The sequence below is a fragment of the Tympanuchus pallidicinctus genome, unplaced genomic scaffold, assembly GCF_026119805.1.
Source record: "Tympanuchus pallidicinctus isolate F22 unplaced genomic scaffold, pur_lepc_1.0 scaffold6, whole genome shotgun sequence".
Classification (NCBI taxonomy): domain Eukaryota; kingdom Metazoa; phylum Chordata; class Aves; order Galliformes; family Phasianidae; genus Tympanuchus; species Tympanuchus pallidicinctus.
This window is the reverse complement of record NW_026294780.1, coordinates 31,932,698-31,951,100: the sequence shown is the minus strand read 5'-3', so window position 1 is coordinate 31,951,100 and position 18,403 is coordinate 31,932,698. Positions and strand designations below refer to the sequence as shown.

General features: G+C 38.6%; 1 protein-coding gene across 1 annotated transcript in view; it reads left to right on the top strand.

Moving 5' to 3' along the window:
• LOC128092111 (uncharacterized) overlaps positions 1-18,403 on the top strand; it is a 726,933-nt gene that overhangs the window by 159,138 nt on the left and 549,392 nt on the right. The window lies entirely within an intron of this gene.

Sequence of the window (18,403 nt, the reverse complement as noted above, 5' to 3'; positions counted from 1 at the left end):
ACAATTCTGGCTCACAGAAATTGAAAAAATATACATGAATTAGCATCAGACTGTACCCTACTTTCTGTGAGGGAAATCACAGAATTGTAAGAGCTGAAAGGGTTCTCTGGAGACCATCTAGTCTAATCCCCTGCTAAAGCAGGTTCCCTACATTACATTATACAGAAAAGCATCCAGATAGATTTTGAATATTTCTATAGAGGGAGACTCCACGGCCTCTCTGGGCAGCCTCTTCCAGTGCTCTGTCTCCCTCACAGAAAAGAAGTTTTTCCTCATGTTCAGATGGAACTTTCCGTGTTCCAGTTTTTGCCCATTGCCCTTCGTCCTGTTGCTGGGCACTGTTGCAAACAGCACGCTGCAACCACTTGACATCTGCCCTTTATATGTTTATAGGCATTGATCAGATTCCCCCCTCAGTCTTCTCTTTTCCAGGCTGAACAGACCCAGGTCTCTCAGCCTTTCCTCATGTGGGAGATGCTCAAGCCCCCTCATCATCTTCTTGGCCCTCCACTGGATTCTCACCAGTAGATCCCTGTCTTTTCCACACCAGGAGAGCCCAGAACTGGACACAGTACTCCAGATGCGGCCTCACCAGGGCAGAGTAGGGGGAGGAGCACCTCGCTCAACCTGCTGGCCACAACTCTTCTTAGTGCACACGAAGTACAATTGGCCTTCTTTGCCACAAGGGCACACTGCTTTTGTATGTCAAGTGAAAAAACAATTCCCTTATCAGCCCCAATTTGTATAATTTGACAATTAATATCAGGTTATTCAATCATTACAGATCTTCTGATGAAGCAATGAAATACATCTTAGTTATCAGCTTTGATACTCGGGGCTAGATGCATTTGCTCTGCAGTTCTGTATCACATAAATATTGATGGCACTGTTTAAGTAAGTGCGTACTGATTTCACTCAGATTTCATTTAACTAGAAGTTTCTTTTTTTCTTACTTCCTGTTTCCTTGACAGTATCTCTTCAACTGCTTCATCGTTCCTAGCTGGATGTGAACAATAATTATTTACTGTATGTAAATATTGAGCTTATGATTCTTACATACACTTTTCTTCTTCATTTTCCAAACATCAAGTTGAAACAGTACTTGAAGCAATACTTCCTCTACTGAAGGTAAGCTTCAACTTTTGCTAATTCTGAGAGAGTGAGGTAAAAACACAAGTATTTGCACAGCATGGGATTAAAATGATGTTTCTGTGAACGAGGGAGGCATAGTATGTAGACAAATGTTCACGTGGGAAAAAAAGCACTGCTATTTGGACACACAAGACTATCTGTACTGATATTGCTTGATCAGCTTTGGTTTCTTGAAGTCTAGGTTTTTCTGTAGTGCATTTTTTTGTAAATAGAATTGTTGTTTTTGTGTGAGACAGCTCACATATGCAGATAATAGTTTTGTAATAAGTATTTAATCTGATTCACTGCCCCTAATTTATCTTTCCCAGACTGTCTTGCTTGTCTGTTATCACCCAATAATCAGTAAATTCTGTTATCTGGACCTGTGAACTATTCTAAGATGCTAGCTGCAATCTTTAGTATTCACTATTTGTTGTCCAGTATGGACAAATTGGTAAGATATAGACTATGAAGTGGATGGAAATTTGGCCGACACACCAAGCGCAAGGAAATGTGATCAGCAACGCAAAATCCAACGGGCAAAGGCGTCCTTCAGCAACTTCACAGTCAATGCCAAATTTGGAGACGTAGTCTCTACCGGGCAGGGTCTTGGACAGACATCAACTGGCTGGAAAAATGACCCAACAAGAACCATACAGAGTTCAAAGGGCAAGTCCCATCTCTAGAACCTCATGTTCCAGGACTGACAGGAAGGCGGTTTGGGAGAAACAGATCTCAACATTATGCTGGGCAACAAAGTTAACATGTCAGCAATACACCCTTGCAGCAAAGGATCGCGGGCTGTACTAACAGTATAACTAGCACATTAAGGGAAGTGCTTCTTCCCTTCTGTTTGGTACATGGGAGACCACATCCAGAGAGTTATGTTCAGTTTGGGGTTTGTTCAAAGCATTCATGTACAAAAGCGAGTCCACAGAGATTCACCATGATGATCAGAGGCTGGAGTACATATTGTAGATGGGGAGGCTGAGCAAATTGAGACTTAAAGGGCTTGGCAGGGATCTTGGTGCAGTCTCCAACTACCTGATGCGATGGTAGGCCTTCTGAGGGCCAGCCTGCCCTCAGAGCTGCACAATATAGAATAAGACGAAACTGACAAAAAGTGCAACACCAAAAGTTTCAACTGTCTATTATGAAAAATTGAACACATCTCCTATGAGGACAGGCTGAAAGAGCTGGGGCTGGTCAGCCTGGAGAAGAAAAGGAAAAACGGAGAGCAGCCTTTCAGTATCTAAAGTATCTACAGGAAAGAAGGGGACAGACTCTTCAGCGGAGTCTGTTGTGAGAGGACAAGCAGAAATGGTTTCAAACTTAAAGAGTGGAGATTTAGGTTGGCTATAATGAAAATGTCTTTTACAGCAAGGGTGGTGAGGCACTGGAACAGACTGCCCAGACAGGTGGCACTTGCCCTCTCTCTGGAGACTTTCAAGGCCAGACTGGTCGGGGCTCTACACAACCTGATGGAGCTGTAGATGTCCTTGCTCATTGCAGGGGAGCTGGACTAGATGGCTTTAAAGTCCCTTCCAACTCTAAGGATTCTATGACTATGAGGATGGTCAAACACTCAAACAGATAGCTCAGGGGGGTGGTAGCATCTTCATCCTTGGAGAGGTTTAGCAACCAAGTGGGTGAAGCCCTGAGCAATCTGATATAATTGGACCTGCCTTTACATTGGACCAGATGATTATTTTTCAGAATTCCTTTCCGACCTAAATTTCTCCATGGCAACATTTCTAAATATACAAGATAGCGACATTAATTTATTTCTTAATGTTTACACTTTTTAAGTATTTAAGATGCTTCCTGAATGAATTGTGCTTCATAAATTTCTATGCAGCAGCCAGATCTTCTGGGAGGGCAGACAAAAACTATTATATGGTTAAATTATATCAACATTTAAACAGTTCTTCAGATGACAATTTGACATTTACTGGATTTTAAGAAAATTAATAACAAACTCCCAACATGAAATTTACAAAAATTGATTTGTCTACATATAATGACAATTCATAATGCTTTTGGTAAGTTCAAACAAAACCTGCTCCATGTGTACACTTTTTTTCTCGTTGAAGACTATTTTTCTTGTCTCTCATCATTAGACTAAGGCTATAGTTCATTATTGAGAGAAAAAACTTTTAAAAAGTGAGAACAAGAATGTCACTTAAATGTAACTATTCAGACACAATGAGCCCTACAGCAAAAATTAATAAATATTTGCTCTTTAAGTAATGAAAAGGTTCTGTTGTATTACCTGTACAGTATTTTGACTGATGCTATTTCCTGCAAACATGGCTGCAAAATGAATTATTCCAGACTTATTCTTCATGAAATGGTCATTATAGTTTTCCATTGCAGTAGGTCTTGTGTCAATGATGTATGAGTCAAAAGTAATGAAAAGAAATTTCAAAGGGTAGTCATGCACATAAGAAACTTGTGACTGAAGTACCCAACCCATATAATCACCTTCAGTTCCTCTTTTTCAAACCAGAGAAAAAAGAAAGAAAATTCTCTATCCATTAGTACATTTCTTGGTACACTAAGTTGGTGTTACCTCAGTGTAGAGTTTCCTAAGTACATAGGTTGAACAGGAAAGAAGGAGGCATAGTTGCTTTAGAGAGGTAAAGACCTCTCAATGGTTTTTTTTACAGTGTAATTGCTTTCTCACATTTCTGTTTCCTGCTAGAAGCAAAAGGCTTCTGACACATCAAGGAAATCAAAGAAATTGAAAACATGAAATGGCTTTTTTTTAAAAAAGCACTACTTTTAAAGTGTGCTGCTGAATCCTGTGGTCACGCTTCACTCGAATTTGTTCCTAAATATTTTCTGTGCAAAGAAATTATACATCATTGGGATATGCAGTTTTCCTCCCTTCCAAGACATTCTGTATAAAATAGCAATGAAACTTTGGAAAAGAGGAACAGCTGCAAATTTTACATTCCTTGTCTGAGTATTTGTCAGTATCTCTGAGATAAGATTTGCAACCTCTCAGACTTCATTATTTTCAGTTTCAGTTATCACTTTATGTGCTATCTAGTTCCAGGAAAAAGGAAGGCTAACTCCACTTCAGCTTCCAGATGGCCACACCGTGCTTCCATGCCTTTGGAAGACACAAGGCAGGGAGCGTGACTTTCTAGAAATTGTGTGGTACTTTTTGAAGAAATATTTACGATAGTGTGTAACTGCATCAATTGGCATTCTGCTGAAAAACAGATTTACACACAACAGTTTGAGACTGCAGCATCCTGCCATCTTTCAGGGCTACTCTCATTAGGGATGTCTGTTGAGGAAAGAACGTATCTCCGTGTTAACACTGCATTTAATAGAACACATGCTAGACTTTACTGAGTCAAAGAAAGATATCCCTGGAATTTTCTTATAGCAAAGCACACAGACAATCTGTATTCATTCTTGACCTTTGCAAATGAAATAAATATCTCCAGAAGATCAAGTTTTGCTTAGTGTCTTTGGGCAATATTATCCCCTTCTTAAATTCCCAGGATTGGTTGGGAACTCTTGACCTTTCAAATGCATGCTTCCATAGCTTAATAAGGCAGTTACACTTGGGGCATTTCAGTCTTCAGCTGGGCAGCAGTACAAGGTGCTAACTCTTGGGGACAGCGTTGCTAGTGCAAATGGATGGTAGCTGAGTATTATGGAAGAGCGAGGATACTGCTGAAGGTCACAGCACTGCGGAGAGGTAGGTGTGGTTCCTGGCAGATGTTAGACCCTCTGCAGCTCTTTAAGCCCTCTGCTGACAGCATGGGAAGCACCAACTTTGTTCCACAGAGTTAATTTTGCACTTTCCTGGTTTTTTTTCCTCACATAAGTTTTGCATAACTATACATACCCTTTGCATAATAAATGTTCCCTCAGGTAACTGTAAATGCCCACCTTTTCTCCTTTTTTTCTTCTCCTTTTTTTTTTTTTTTCTTTCTTTTCCTTTTCCTTTTCCTTTTCCTTTTTCCTTTTTCCTTTTTCCTTTTTCCTTTTTCCTTTTTCCTTTCTCTCCTCACTTTTCAGAGTCTCCTTTTTTTCAGGACATAGGAACTGCATTCAAATAAAGGGTGAATTTTAGTCATCTCATCTTGAAAGGGATGAAGGGGATACACAAAAATTAATCCCCATGAAAGCAAGAAATGGCAGAAGTATGATATGCAAAAACTTGGGATTGATCATGGAAATAGCTTTTACTCAGAAACTTACATGTTTTCATAGACTGTGCCCTTTTTGAAGATACTACAGAAATAACCACTGTATGAGAGAATGCTGCTTTGACTGAAGCAATAGAATCAACTTTGTTTGACCATGAATAATTGAAGTCTTTGTGTTAATGCTTCTTTTAGGGGGTAGTGGATCAGTAAATGTAACTTAATTGCAGGAAAAGACTTATGGATGGAATTTATGACTGCATTTCAACGAAAGTCTTTTCATTTTTCCTTCTTGGTTAAATAGAAGAAGGATTACTTAGATTATTCAGTTTTGCAGCTGAAATTGTTAGCAATTCCCAGTGCTCCTTTTTATCGTCATTTTAGAGATACGTATTTCAGCATATACTTTCTCTTTTGATTTCTTACTCAGTTCTTCAGAAGAATTTGTTTCTTTTTGCATTATTATTAAGTAAGACATGGCAATGTAGTACTCAGTTTCTACGAGGAAGTTGTAACCTTGCATTTGTATGTGGATTTTAAACAGGACTGTTACCTAAATGCAGTCACCCTTCGTAAAAGAAAGAGTTGGAAATATTCCCACTGAGTTCTGAGACCGTGAAAGAGGATTGTTTCTGTGCCCAGGGTTATGCTTCCTATCACAGTACAGTGCCATCACAGAGGAGAGTCTCTGCACTGTGTTCTCGGGGTTCTCAGGCACTGTTATTTCTAAGTGCACAGTTCCCAGTGCCAGTGAGTGGAGCACGGAGCCGTGTAAGCAGGCATTCACAAGCTGTCACCTGGAGCTATGTTCACAGAAGTACTGGTATCATTCATCTCTCCTGTGACGCTGTGAGAAGTGCAAGTGAGGAAAAAATAAAGTATTCTGGTGCAGCCTGATTCATTGGCCATCTCTTCCTTCTTGGGAGTCAAATTATCTTAATGTATCAATAAAATCTGAGTGAGACTTCATTCCTGGGCATTCCAAAGGAAAGAAGTTCTATGTCCTGCAGGGATGGCCAAGTCATTTCTTTCCAGTACTTCATCTCAGATCTCAGGTACAGAACAGACAACTAAGAGACCAATAGGCACCACTACTTACACATTAATCTTTATTTTATTAGCTTGTTACTTAAATACTAAGTCCAAAAAAGTCTACTTAGTATTTATGAGTAGAGGAGTACGTGCCTGACGGTAACAACGAGCAGTAAAGGGAATAATTTGTCAATGACTAAGTCTTACTGAATTAGCACATTCCTTGTCATTTTGTGTCATTTCTTTCATTATTGCAGTAATTAACTTCACAGAATTGCATTTGTTCTATTCAGCAGGGAATGGAGAACAATAACAGTGTTTATCAGCAGCAGGAGAGGGCTTACCTTTCTTTCTCAACTCTGTAAAATCTCTACAGGCTAATCTTAGTGCACAGCCAGGGTGCCCTCCGACACAATGGAGCTGTCTGAAATCTCCCCTAAGGTAACCGAAGTGGACTGATTAGATCTGTTGTCCATGAAAACAAAATAGCCAATCCTATGAAATATAGGCCTTCTTACACTTTAAATCTGTCCATGCTGAAACCTTTGTCATAGTTTTACACCATGATAACAAATCTGAAATCTCTGACTGACTTAGGGACATTAAATTCTATGAAATTACAAAGAAACAAATGATGTGAAGTTCTTATGAATCTTTGATGATTCACTATTATTTTGTAAAGTGAAATATATATATATATTCTAGAATGCATGCAAGTGAGACTGTTGTTTTAGATTATGCTTATTTTTAATACAAAGCAAAATATTTTTCTGTGAACAGATATCTTAAAGTTGACTGAAGGAAATGCAAATAAAGTCTGATGTCATTTAAAAATGCTGCGCTGTTCTGCATCACCTTCATGGGCTTGTCTGCTCTACTGTTCCATCTTCAGGTACTGTCAGGCTCACCACGCAAAGTCACCATGGGCCTGCAGTGGACGGCCGCATACTTACTGATTGACAGTACTAGTTTCCATTTAAATGCTCAGTATCTTTAATTTGCAGGCTTTCAGATTATTGGATGTCTTTGGAAACAGGAATTCTTGATCTACTTTGCTACCTATGGCTATTATTTTTCCAATTATCCTTTCATGTGCTCTTTATTGTTATTACTCCAACTTAATTTCTGAAAACATGAAGTTGTAACTTCAACATGCTTAAAACTCAGGTCTGGTGCCACTCAATCATGGTGGTACCATGAGCACAGTTATACCAAGATTCTCAGTGACCATCTAAATTTGTTCCAGTCATGGTAATGCTTAGTCTCTCCACAAGGTCATACGTAGGGAAATGACAGTACAGTGCTTCACTCTGCATGAAATACTAATTGCTGGGCTTGGCAATAAGAACAAGCATGATTTGGAACACCTATTCATTGGACCATAAACTGGAACTGAGTTCCTCTTAGAATCATTGTTCTAAGTACTAAGCAGTAGAAGATGCTTGTGTTCACTACTTCCTTCTTCAAGGGATATTCACCTATCAAATACATAGTGGAACAGTCTAAACAGTGCTGCCATAATTGTTGGCTTCACAGCGCTCTGTAGCAGTTATACTGCTACTATAGAAGTGTGTTCCCCTTTCCCTCAGATACAAGACGATTGATGAGCCTCCTTGTGTGTTCATAGAGCTTGACTTCTGGACAAGATAATGATGGGAACATTTCTGAACAAGGGAATGACATCTGGCGTTGGAAAGAAACAGCCAAGAAAAAATCCAGACCTTCCACAGTCTATTGGCTTGAATCACCTCCTCCAGACTGTCAGCTCTTAAGTGCTGACAAGGTGCTGAACACAGTGTATGCTAGCTTTCATTTACTCCATTCTTAAGCACCCAACTTTAAGAAATAATAAACACTGGACAAGGACAGTATGAATAGCATGACTATTTCGTTACTTAACTTTGCAAAGCTTAGTGCTTGCTTTTTAGATTTAGGTAGCCACTAAGAGCAGATGTAATACAATCCAGCAAATTTTCATGCCATAGCATCTGCTTGAAGGCGGGTATTTAAAAATATAATGCATTAATGTTTAGCAGTGTCTTTGTAGAGGGGAATTCCTTAAGCTGCATATCTCAGTGTGAATAAGCAACTTGTTCAGCTGCGGTGATAATTAGCTTTTCATGAACACTGTTTTCATTCCTCCATTCAGAGCAGAGGGAAGCAGGCATTGCACCATACTCTCTGTCACTGCAATATTTTTTCAAAGAAAAACTGACATGAGATCAGTTTAATGGTACCACAATGTCCTTTGGATAATGAACACAGACCCTTTTTTAGTTCTTCTTAAATTAGATACCAGGAAGGCTTATTACCACAGTTTCGTACTATAAATAACGTCACCTGGAGTGGAAGTGCTGCAATAATCATTGCAAAATGCTTCTGCTGATAGAACACTGGGGACCAAGCTGATCTGCCCCTACTGTGATTAATAATTATCTCATAGGTGAATTTCATTATATTCAAATAATCATTTGAATGTAAGATTTAGAAGTACAAGGACAGATATAGATGTGGCATTAATGAAAGTCAGTTTGTGTAACTGCAAGCTGCTCTATCCACAACACTTGGCAATGCTAACATGAGGTATAAGGGAAAGGGTTTACATCCTCTTTGTCCCTTCCACTCTTACATCCGTTCATTGATGCCATATCTGAGTTCATAACTCAGAATTTGAAAAATTCCAGTGCAGCACTGAAATGCTTCAGAACAAGAGGTTACTTTCATCCTGTTCTTATCATCTTTTAATACTTGCTTCTTTTTTTGCATAAAATGTGTGGGTTTTTTTCTAGAGGTAAGATTTGGTTCGGTGGTATTTTATGGTACTTCATAGCCTATACTGAGTATCAGCTTTATGAATCATTAGGCCTTACTGTTGAGTTGCACAGAAGCAAGGCTTTCTATGCACTAAAAAGAAGCTTTGTATTTTGTCAGTCTTCTCTTCACAGAGTGATCTTTGGTCATCTAGAGAGCAAGTAATCTAAAGTAAAAAAAATCGCAGGAAAGGAAAGAAAGAAGCCCTGGCTTGTTAAAAGAGTGAATCAACTTCTCTTCTTTATCTTATTTCTATCTTCCAAGCAGCTCGGGGATTAAGATGTATTGTTAAAGTCTTGCCTCACCCAACTTGCCACATTACTTATGAGTTCATGAATAAGCTGGCTCCTTAGCTTTAACTAAGCGTGTTATGAACCAGTCAGGTAAAAACATTTGAAACAGGCTGTACATTCATGAAATGTTGTTTTCCATACCATAACACAACAGACATAGACCAACCTTCCATTAAGTCATCCAGCAAGAATACCTGCAGGCCAAACATGGACTTATAAACAAATATTTTTATCTAGCTTTAAAACACAAATTTAAATAATATCATTAAAATAGAGAAAGCTTTTCAATATGGTCCTTTGTTCTGAAAGTAAGCATTTCCTTTTTTTTTAATTTATTTTCAGTATTTCATACATTATTTTCAAAGAAAAGTGACAAAAATCTCAACTGTTATACTCTCATCAGGTGGAAACCCTGGTTAAACTGAAGGTAACAAATAGCTGCAATTTAAATCTGTCTTTTTGGAGAATAATATCCTGAAATACAACTGAATAAGTAAGTATCTTTTAAATATGTTTCAAATAAAACGGACAGTTTACTGAATTCTGTGTTGCTGTTTTCCCAACGTAATTTGTGGAAAACAATGTAACACTCGAAGCTCCGAGTGCCAATATATGAACAAAGTGTTTCATGTTTTTCTCACTGGAAAGTAATTTACTTCTGCTCATCACTCTTTAAATATTTTGAGGAAGGCTGAAAATCACGGGGCAAAAGAAAGCAAGACGGTGTTAATTTAATTTAAATATATTGTATATTATTCCACATAATGCACTATTTAATATATCTGAGAACTAAAATTAAAAGAATTACAATGGACCTTGAAAGTGAATGCACTCAGAGTACAGCTGAATAATACAGTTAGATAAACTAAGGTGATATATATAATACTTTTCTATGTAATTAGACATTTCACTTTCTATAACACTTGATTTGTGTATTATTTTTAATTTACAGATTAACTTACGTTCTTTATTTGTGAAGAGCACCATTTCTGCGTGTGCTTAGATAGATGTATGTCAGTTCTAAGGCCATATCGTGACAGAGTACTTCAGTCATCACCAGTAATCACTGTCACTTTTCCCTTACCGTCTCACTTCCAGAATGTTCCAGTGTCTGTATCTTCCAACGGTATCTCATCTAATTAAATGAAACTAGACAAACTGTGTAGGCAGTTGCTTCCTTAATGGGAGGAGTTCATCATGAGACAAACAGAAACCTTAAAGGAGGATGCAGTTATGTCTTTTCTTTACAGCACATGATTAGCAATACAGAACTTCCCCTATCCAGCAAGCAGAACACTGTCAGCATCTCCATAAGCCTCCAGGTGAACAGGAGATAAGGCTTGTACTCGTGTGCAGCCACATTTTAGCAAGGCTGTCCAGTTTCCTCATTGTGGAACAGGAGAAACTGAGTGAGATCAGTGGTATATGGTTCATCCATCTTTCTTACTGGTCAGCAAACAGCTTGTGATGGCCTCTAATACCAGCAATAGTTCTCAATTTTAACTTCACTGGTGAGTACAAATACATACTCTGACTTTGGGAGTTTTGGCTATGATCAGGATTTAAAACTGTGTGTTGACAAGATGATATTCCTCTATGGTGTGATTGGACGATAAATGAGGTACACCTTCAGAACCTTTCATAGGAAACCCCTTTTAAACACCCGATTCATGCTTCCACTTTGGTCTGAAGTAAGCTTTTGTAGTGACTCTTTGCAGCTTCCCTTTCCGACAACTGATGTCCAGTTATCCGGCTCACTCCCAAAAGATGTTTAATGTGCCTTCAGTGCAGGTCAAAGCTCAGAGTCTTAAGACAGATGAATGGAAAATCACTACTTACTATTGACATCTGTGGAAATTACTTGCTGGTTCCTAAACTTCCTCTTTTTTCAAAAAATGTCAATCAAACTGCCAGGATGTGTTCAAAAATGTGAGGGTCATCTGAGTTATTACCCTTATCATTAAGCAAGAGAGAACGCTGTCGTAATTTTAATATCCTCTGACTGACTGAAAATCCTCTTTTTGCTGCTGTTATGGCTGTTCCTGATAGCAGAAGGGTTAGCTTTTTCCAATTCATCTTGTTTTGCTTTGTGTTGTTTTTTTCCTACCAGAAACACACTGTTAAAACAGACAGGAGACAACTAAATTTTCTGAGCTCCTTTTAGTTGGTGCAGCTCTCCTAAATACGTCATGGAATTGGGGTGCACAACAGAAGAAATAAAGAAACAAAAGTACACTGCAAGTGTACTTCTAAATCAGGAAGATTCTGAGCTGCATTGTCCATGTCATTAGTGATCTATAAGCTGCTTCAGAGTGGTTCTCAAGTACTAAGAAAAAAGTGATTATTAACTCACCCAGAACATTACGGTGATGATCAAAAATCACATTCTGGGAGACATGATCCAGCTTAAAACTGTCTAGGTTTCCCTTCAGCCATTCAACTTCCAGCCCAGATAGATCTTTGTCTGATAGCTTGAAAAATTCATTATTTTCTACTCTGCTTAGGCATTTATATTGCACATAAATTTAAAGTGTTTACTGAAAACATCCTTCTAAAGCATCAGCTTATGCTTCTTAAGAGACAGAAAAGAAAAGCAAACCTGTTGGCAAAAATTTAAATTCATTATTATCCAAGCTTTCTTTATCTTTAATGAAAAAAAATAAATGTGGCTTTAAGTCGGAAAGACTGAAAACAGCTTCCTAAAATGAACACCTAAATTTAGAGCATGGTCAGTACCTTCAGAGGGAAGCAATGTTTGCCTGCATCTGGAGAATCACCATTGACTACACACGGTTAATTCATTGAACACTACAACTGAGTGCTAGCTCAAAAACTAAGCATGAGAAAAGAGATTTCACACCCTCTTGAACTGTGTATGTGAAAAAGATTATTTCATAAAACTCTCCAGTGCCACTTAGGGTATAATACCTATATGACTGGATGTGTATCATCTGCTTAGGCACTTAAACATCCTCCTTAGACAGAGGAGTCACCTTGAGTTAACTAGTTATTATGTAGCCCAGGTCCTTTCCATGTCTTCATATACATCTATATCAGAAGATGTATTGCTCAGCAGCATCCAACATACCAGTGAATGGTTTGTTATTTCAATAGGCAGGTTTCCTGACTTTTCATCTCCTCAACAAATTTGTTTAATTACAATGTTTTATTCTAAGTCTTTGAAAAAAAGGAAAGTAGTTTAACTTATAAGCTAATCCCTGCAATTAAAAATCCTATTTGAAAATACTGAGACTTGATGCTTAGCAATTTTAGCCAAAAATACTGAGCTAAATCAAGTGACATACTTTATAAAAATGTTTTATACAAACTCTATTTAATCTTTTGTGACCAAGTATATTCACGCTAGTTTGACTAGGTCTTGTTTTTCACAAGCACAGGTTGGGCCTAAATTGCATTATCTTTCTATACTCATAAATCCCGGCACTGATTATTAATGTTGAGCTCCACAGTCAATGTTTTAAAGCAAACATAATTACCAGCATCATTTCATTTTACATTTTCTTTCAAGTATTGGTTCTAACTCTGGCTTTCTTAACCGTTTTCAGGAATATGCCTAGTGTTCTAACAATTAGTGAATATTAATCCTGAAAGCTCACTGACTGCTCTTTTAAAGCTCTTGGTGTGAAGTTATCCAGACATACCAATATAAAGAGTATCAATAGTAGCTGCTTTAATGTGCTCTTGAATTATTGTTGAAATGGAAAATATTCTGTCATTGTCCTGTGATAGAAATACATTACCTACTCTTTTCTAAAGTACAGCACAGGAATATTCACCATGTTCTTTCTGCTTGCTTATCATCAGTTCTACTTTTCTTTGTCTAAAAACAGATAAATGTTAGAATTCTTAATGCATTTTATGGACCTTCTTTTAAAAAATTTCTTTTCAGGAAAGATTTCAGAAAAAAATTTCTTTTTCAGAAGGCATTGACTTCTTAAGTATCTTTTTCTTCCATATTATTTTTCCATAATCTCTATACTGTCATGTTTATATTCACTTTACTTGTGTTTCTGTTTTCATTTACTGAGCTCTTGAGTATCTGTAATTATAATTAATTAATTATTAATCAATTAATATGTAACTGCTTTTCAAAATCCACTCTGAAGAGGCAGAAGGAAAGGGGTTGTTCTTTTAAGGAAGTGGGTTTTTTTAAACTAGAGTCCCTGCAGTCGTGGACTTCAGTGCTTGTACTCACCTCACTCAGACTCTGCCTAATTACTCACTACTGGCTAATTTAGCCTACTATTTCTTTCACTGTTTTAAACTTAGCTCTGTTATATCACCAACTGTTTTTGTTCCGTTTTTTTTCAGCTGATTACAGGCAGCATGTTTAAATAATTGTTTTATGATGTTTGCCAAAAATATCCATGTTTTTGATCGGTTGTTGGGTATACTGATTATAAATTTCTCTAGTACAGAATTGCTGCATGCAAGACTGAGTACAGAGGCTACTTAATTTTTAAAACTGTAAAGATGTTGTCACCAATAGCATTAGTTCTCCTGCTTCACTACTAAGGGTGTAGCTGCATGACATGCTGAAATTTAGATTCACTCTGAATATGACAGTATAGCTATCAAAAGAAACATAGCCACTAAGGGTCAATAGCTTCTCTGGATAGCCAAAGTGGTCTGACAAGGTCTCTTTAATGCTCCTAGCAGCACACTGTATTGTGAAGATGCTGTGATCCAAAGCCCTAGGATCTTCTTTTTGCACATTATAGGCAGTTGATTAAGGAGCTTATCCTATCTTCCCCTACATGAAAGAGTGCAGCATAAGAGGTGAAGGATTTTTTTTCTGACCACATCCCTTAATTATTTTTGCTCTCAACATCAGGACTTAGTTCCAAATGAGTATTCACTGCCATACCTTACTATGCTAAGAGGTTCTTAAACAAGTATTATGTCATTGTTTTAATGACCTCCTAGCCTGTCTAGCCAGACCATTGCTCCTGCTATGTCCAAGTCCATAAAGGCTCCATCTCCCATCTGATGGAGCAGTACTCCACAAAACCCAAACCATTCTACTCTTTTTCTCTAATCAGGAGACCTCAGCCAAACCATGCAAGCATGCCAATTTTACAGTGGAAGTGTTTGCAAACAAATATTCAGCATAAACACTCTGGAGCCAAAAATGCTTTCTTTAGTAGTGAAGAATGTGGTTTTGTCTCATATTCAAGCGGTTAAACACCAGGGTAGGACCACCCATTGCTAACAAATGCTGCCAACAGCACTTGCTTTTGCAAGGCAGGTAGCCTCAGCATTCCTTAGGTAAGGCAGAAGAAAAGGGTGGTGGTAGTTTCTACCAAAAATTCCAAGTGGCAGACAAACCACCTTTTCAAAAATCATCAATGTTATTCTCTAAGTATGTATTTTAATTAATCTTCTGTAATTATACTTCGTACAGATTTTCATCTGCACTACTAGTGCATAAATAATTAAACAACATGCTTAAGGAGCACGCTGTTGTAGTTTCTGGCCCTGCTATGCAACAAGTCATTGCTGAGAAGCTGTATGACAACTGATGAAACTACAGGAAACACTTGTGTCTTACAGCTGAGTCAGTGACCTGTTCTCAAAAAGGCCTGCTGTAATAAACAGTCTGCACATTAGGCCTGTAAAGGTCACAGAATGGGACTGGGAACACTAAGAGATTTTGCTGTACTTCCTCTTCCCAGATAAGCTGAAAATACTTGAAATGTACCTGAAACCAAAATACAGGAGACTGTTAACAAAAGTTATTAAGACTCCTTAAAACCTGAGTAAAGATTGGGTTCAGCTACTGAGTAAGATGTCTTGTTTCCTCCAGACAGGTTGATGATTCTTAATCCAAGAATTCAAGTAATGAGCAGTTGAAGTTTCCATCTTGAAGCATCTGTTCCGCCAAGTCAGCACTGGCCTTGATAAATAGCAAATCAGACTGATGCATGCAAGTGTATACACACATGCTCAAGCTAAATTTGAGAGAAAATACTTGAACAGATCCTTGCATAGACAGATTTATATAATTAATCTGTAATTAGGCCTTACATGGTGCAGACTGACTCAGTCAAAACACAGAAAATGCAGACATGGTAGGATCTTTACCTGTTGCTGGAAAAAAAAAAAAAAATCAAAGGTTACTTGTGGGTAAGTTTACATGCCTTTATTTAGTTGTCACAAACCTTCACTGCTATTCTAACTTACTCATTCTACGTTGGAATAAAAATATGTTTAGCTAAAGGATAAAAACAAACCACAAATACAACTGCATCTGAGTGTTTTTAGTAATCTTAATAAACTTCAAACAATGCATCTTGCCCTGTTTTAACTGTGCAAAAGAGAAGCTTGCTAACATCACTTGTTTTGTATTTACTAAGCTTTGCAATGATGATTCTCCCTTGGCCTATAGAGAAATGGGTTGTTTTGCACTGTTTACAGCTTTATATTCTAAAAAGCTTCAAATTCAGTTCTCTGATGCTAGAGTCGCATCATTTAGGAGTTTTCTACCTGATAAGATGTGCCTGTAGAGTTGCAGTGACAGAGAACATCCAGCTGGTTTGAAGAAGTTGCACTAACCACTCCTAGCCATATGGGAAAGGGTTCCTGAAGGACTGTACTGAAAACAAGAAATATTTACACAACTGTCTGAAGGCATGCAGGGGGATTACAAACATGAAACTTACTTTCTGGACATGCTTCACAATAAAATCCCATTCAAGGGGAACCAGAGGTATTTTTCTGCTGGTAACTCTTTGGACAGCAGAGCAGAAAGGTGGAAGCAGATGACTACTGAAACGTAAGAAGAGAAGTCAAAAGAAAACGTGTTTGTATTTAAAATACCTGTTGGAATTAATAAGGAAGTGCCATTCATTATTTTAGGAAGAATATCCTTTTTTTCCATAGGGCCTATCACACTATTTTGTATAAAGGGAGATGAAAAATGTCAGTGTAGTTTGCCTTTGAAGAAGACACTTCTGTAAGCTAAAGCAGATGAAGTACACAGCAGCAGACTATCGTTTCATGACTCCCACATTCACTTGAGCAGAAAGTCACCCTGCTACATTCCTCTTTGTGGCGGTGCTGTGTTACAGAGCCACGAGTGGCATTTGCAAGGCCTGTCGGTAGCTGCCATGGTACCTGGTAGCTCCTACCATGGTGCTTGGTTGGGAGCAAGACGAGGAAAAATGATTCCTTGAGGTAAAAGTATCGCACTGGCTCTCTTTTGACAATCAAATGTAAAATGAGAAACCATTTTTTCCTTTGGGGAGATGGATTCTAATGGGAGGCCAAAAATAGGTGGCTACTGATTTGCCAGGAAGGAAATTCATTTCCACTTCTCTAGAAAGTTGATGTGAGAAAACAAACTGGGTATTTGCTGGCTCAAAAACAGCCTCTGAGTGTGCTAAAAAGCTCCTGAAATCATTATCAGAAATCTTTGTGAGGCTTAAAGCCTGCTGATGTCCTCAGGTCTCCCTCACCTCGTCATTATGAAACAACCCACCCATGTCCTTCCATTCCTCTCCTGCCTCGATATGAGGTACAGGTCCCCATAAATGCTGGTCCTTCTCCTCACAAGGACAGAGAGACACAGGGTGCCCCTGCAGGCACACCTCATGTAGCTGAGAATTTATTAAAAGCGGAACCCATCTCCATCCCACCTGGCAACCCCTGCTCCTCTGCCCCAGCTGCTCTCTCCCACCAGGCAGCACTGGGCTCTACCACTGCCAGGTTCCAACCGCCCCAATGAGGACTTGACATTTGTTCTTGTTTTCTCCCGTCTTCCCTAATGGGTACAGCACTACTAAGCGAAGAGGAATGCAAAGAACAAGGGAGTTCAAAGCAATCAAGCCTACATTTACTGAGAATGTCTGGATCTTTGCCCGCCCAGAACCTGGAGCATTTACATAGTTTCAGAAAGTTTAACCCTTTTCCATTAAACCTGGCAATGCGCTTTCCAGCACAGGGCAAGCACTTCTCATCAGTGCCTTAGCACAGTGGAAGGTATCTCTCACAAACCCACCTGTAGCAATCCCATTCCACTTTTTATTTCCCATTTTTTTCACTCTGCGGGACAGTGACTTGAGCTCTCGAGTCCCCTGTTGTGAGATGTTCATAGAACTGCATTGCAGGGGAAGGATCTCTTTATAATAACCCCCGAACGCTCCGCTGAAATTCTCGCTTACACAACATATCCAAGCTGGGGTTGCAAGACCCTACTTGGGTTTTCAACTACAAATTTGTCTGGTGAAGTGTAAATTCACTTGTAACTGTCTGTAAAATTAGTGAAGAAACAGAGATATTCTGAAATAATTATACAGCAAACTCATATTTTTTTTTCTACTAATTAACTCTGAGCAAGACATTGTTTCCATTTAGGAATCGTATCAGTTGACAGTTTATTTCTGACTTTCACATTGTAAAGAAAATCTATTTTTGAAAGAGGTATAAACTCTAGTAATGGTGAGAACTCCAAAAATAGGGTATTTTGCCCCAACCCAAGGCTTTTGTGTGCACTATCTCTGAGCTACATAGTGCAGCACTCCGTAGCTCAATCAGCAAACGTGAGCAGGAAGTCAGAAGCGATTTGCCTGCCTTTTACATACTGCCACTAATTGTTAGTGACAGAAGAAATGCTAAAATAAAAATTGACTCTTCACAATTGCTTGCTCTTTAGTAATCTTCCACCGACTGCCGCTTGAGAAAAGGCTGCAAGAGCGGGACGCCATGAGCACAACAGGAGGTGGTGGGGCTGCATTTGTTTACCTGCAGCTCGGCCCCAACTGCAGCCTTTTAGAAAAATTACCAACACTGAGAGCTGCTTCTGGAGATGTGTATACACATCTGCAGTACCACTCTGATGGAGCAGCAAAGCGTTCTCCTGAGCAGGCCATAGACATACACAGCACAAAGGGAAACAAAACAAAACAAACAAACAAAAAACCCCAGTTTTGAAATGGTTTGTTTATT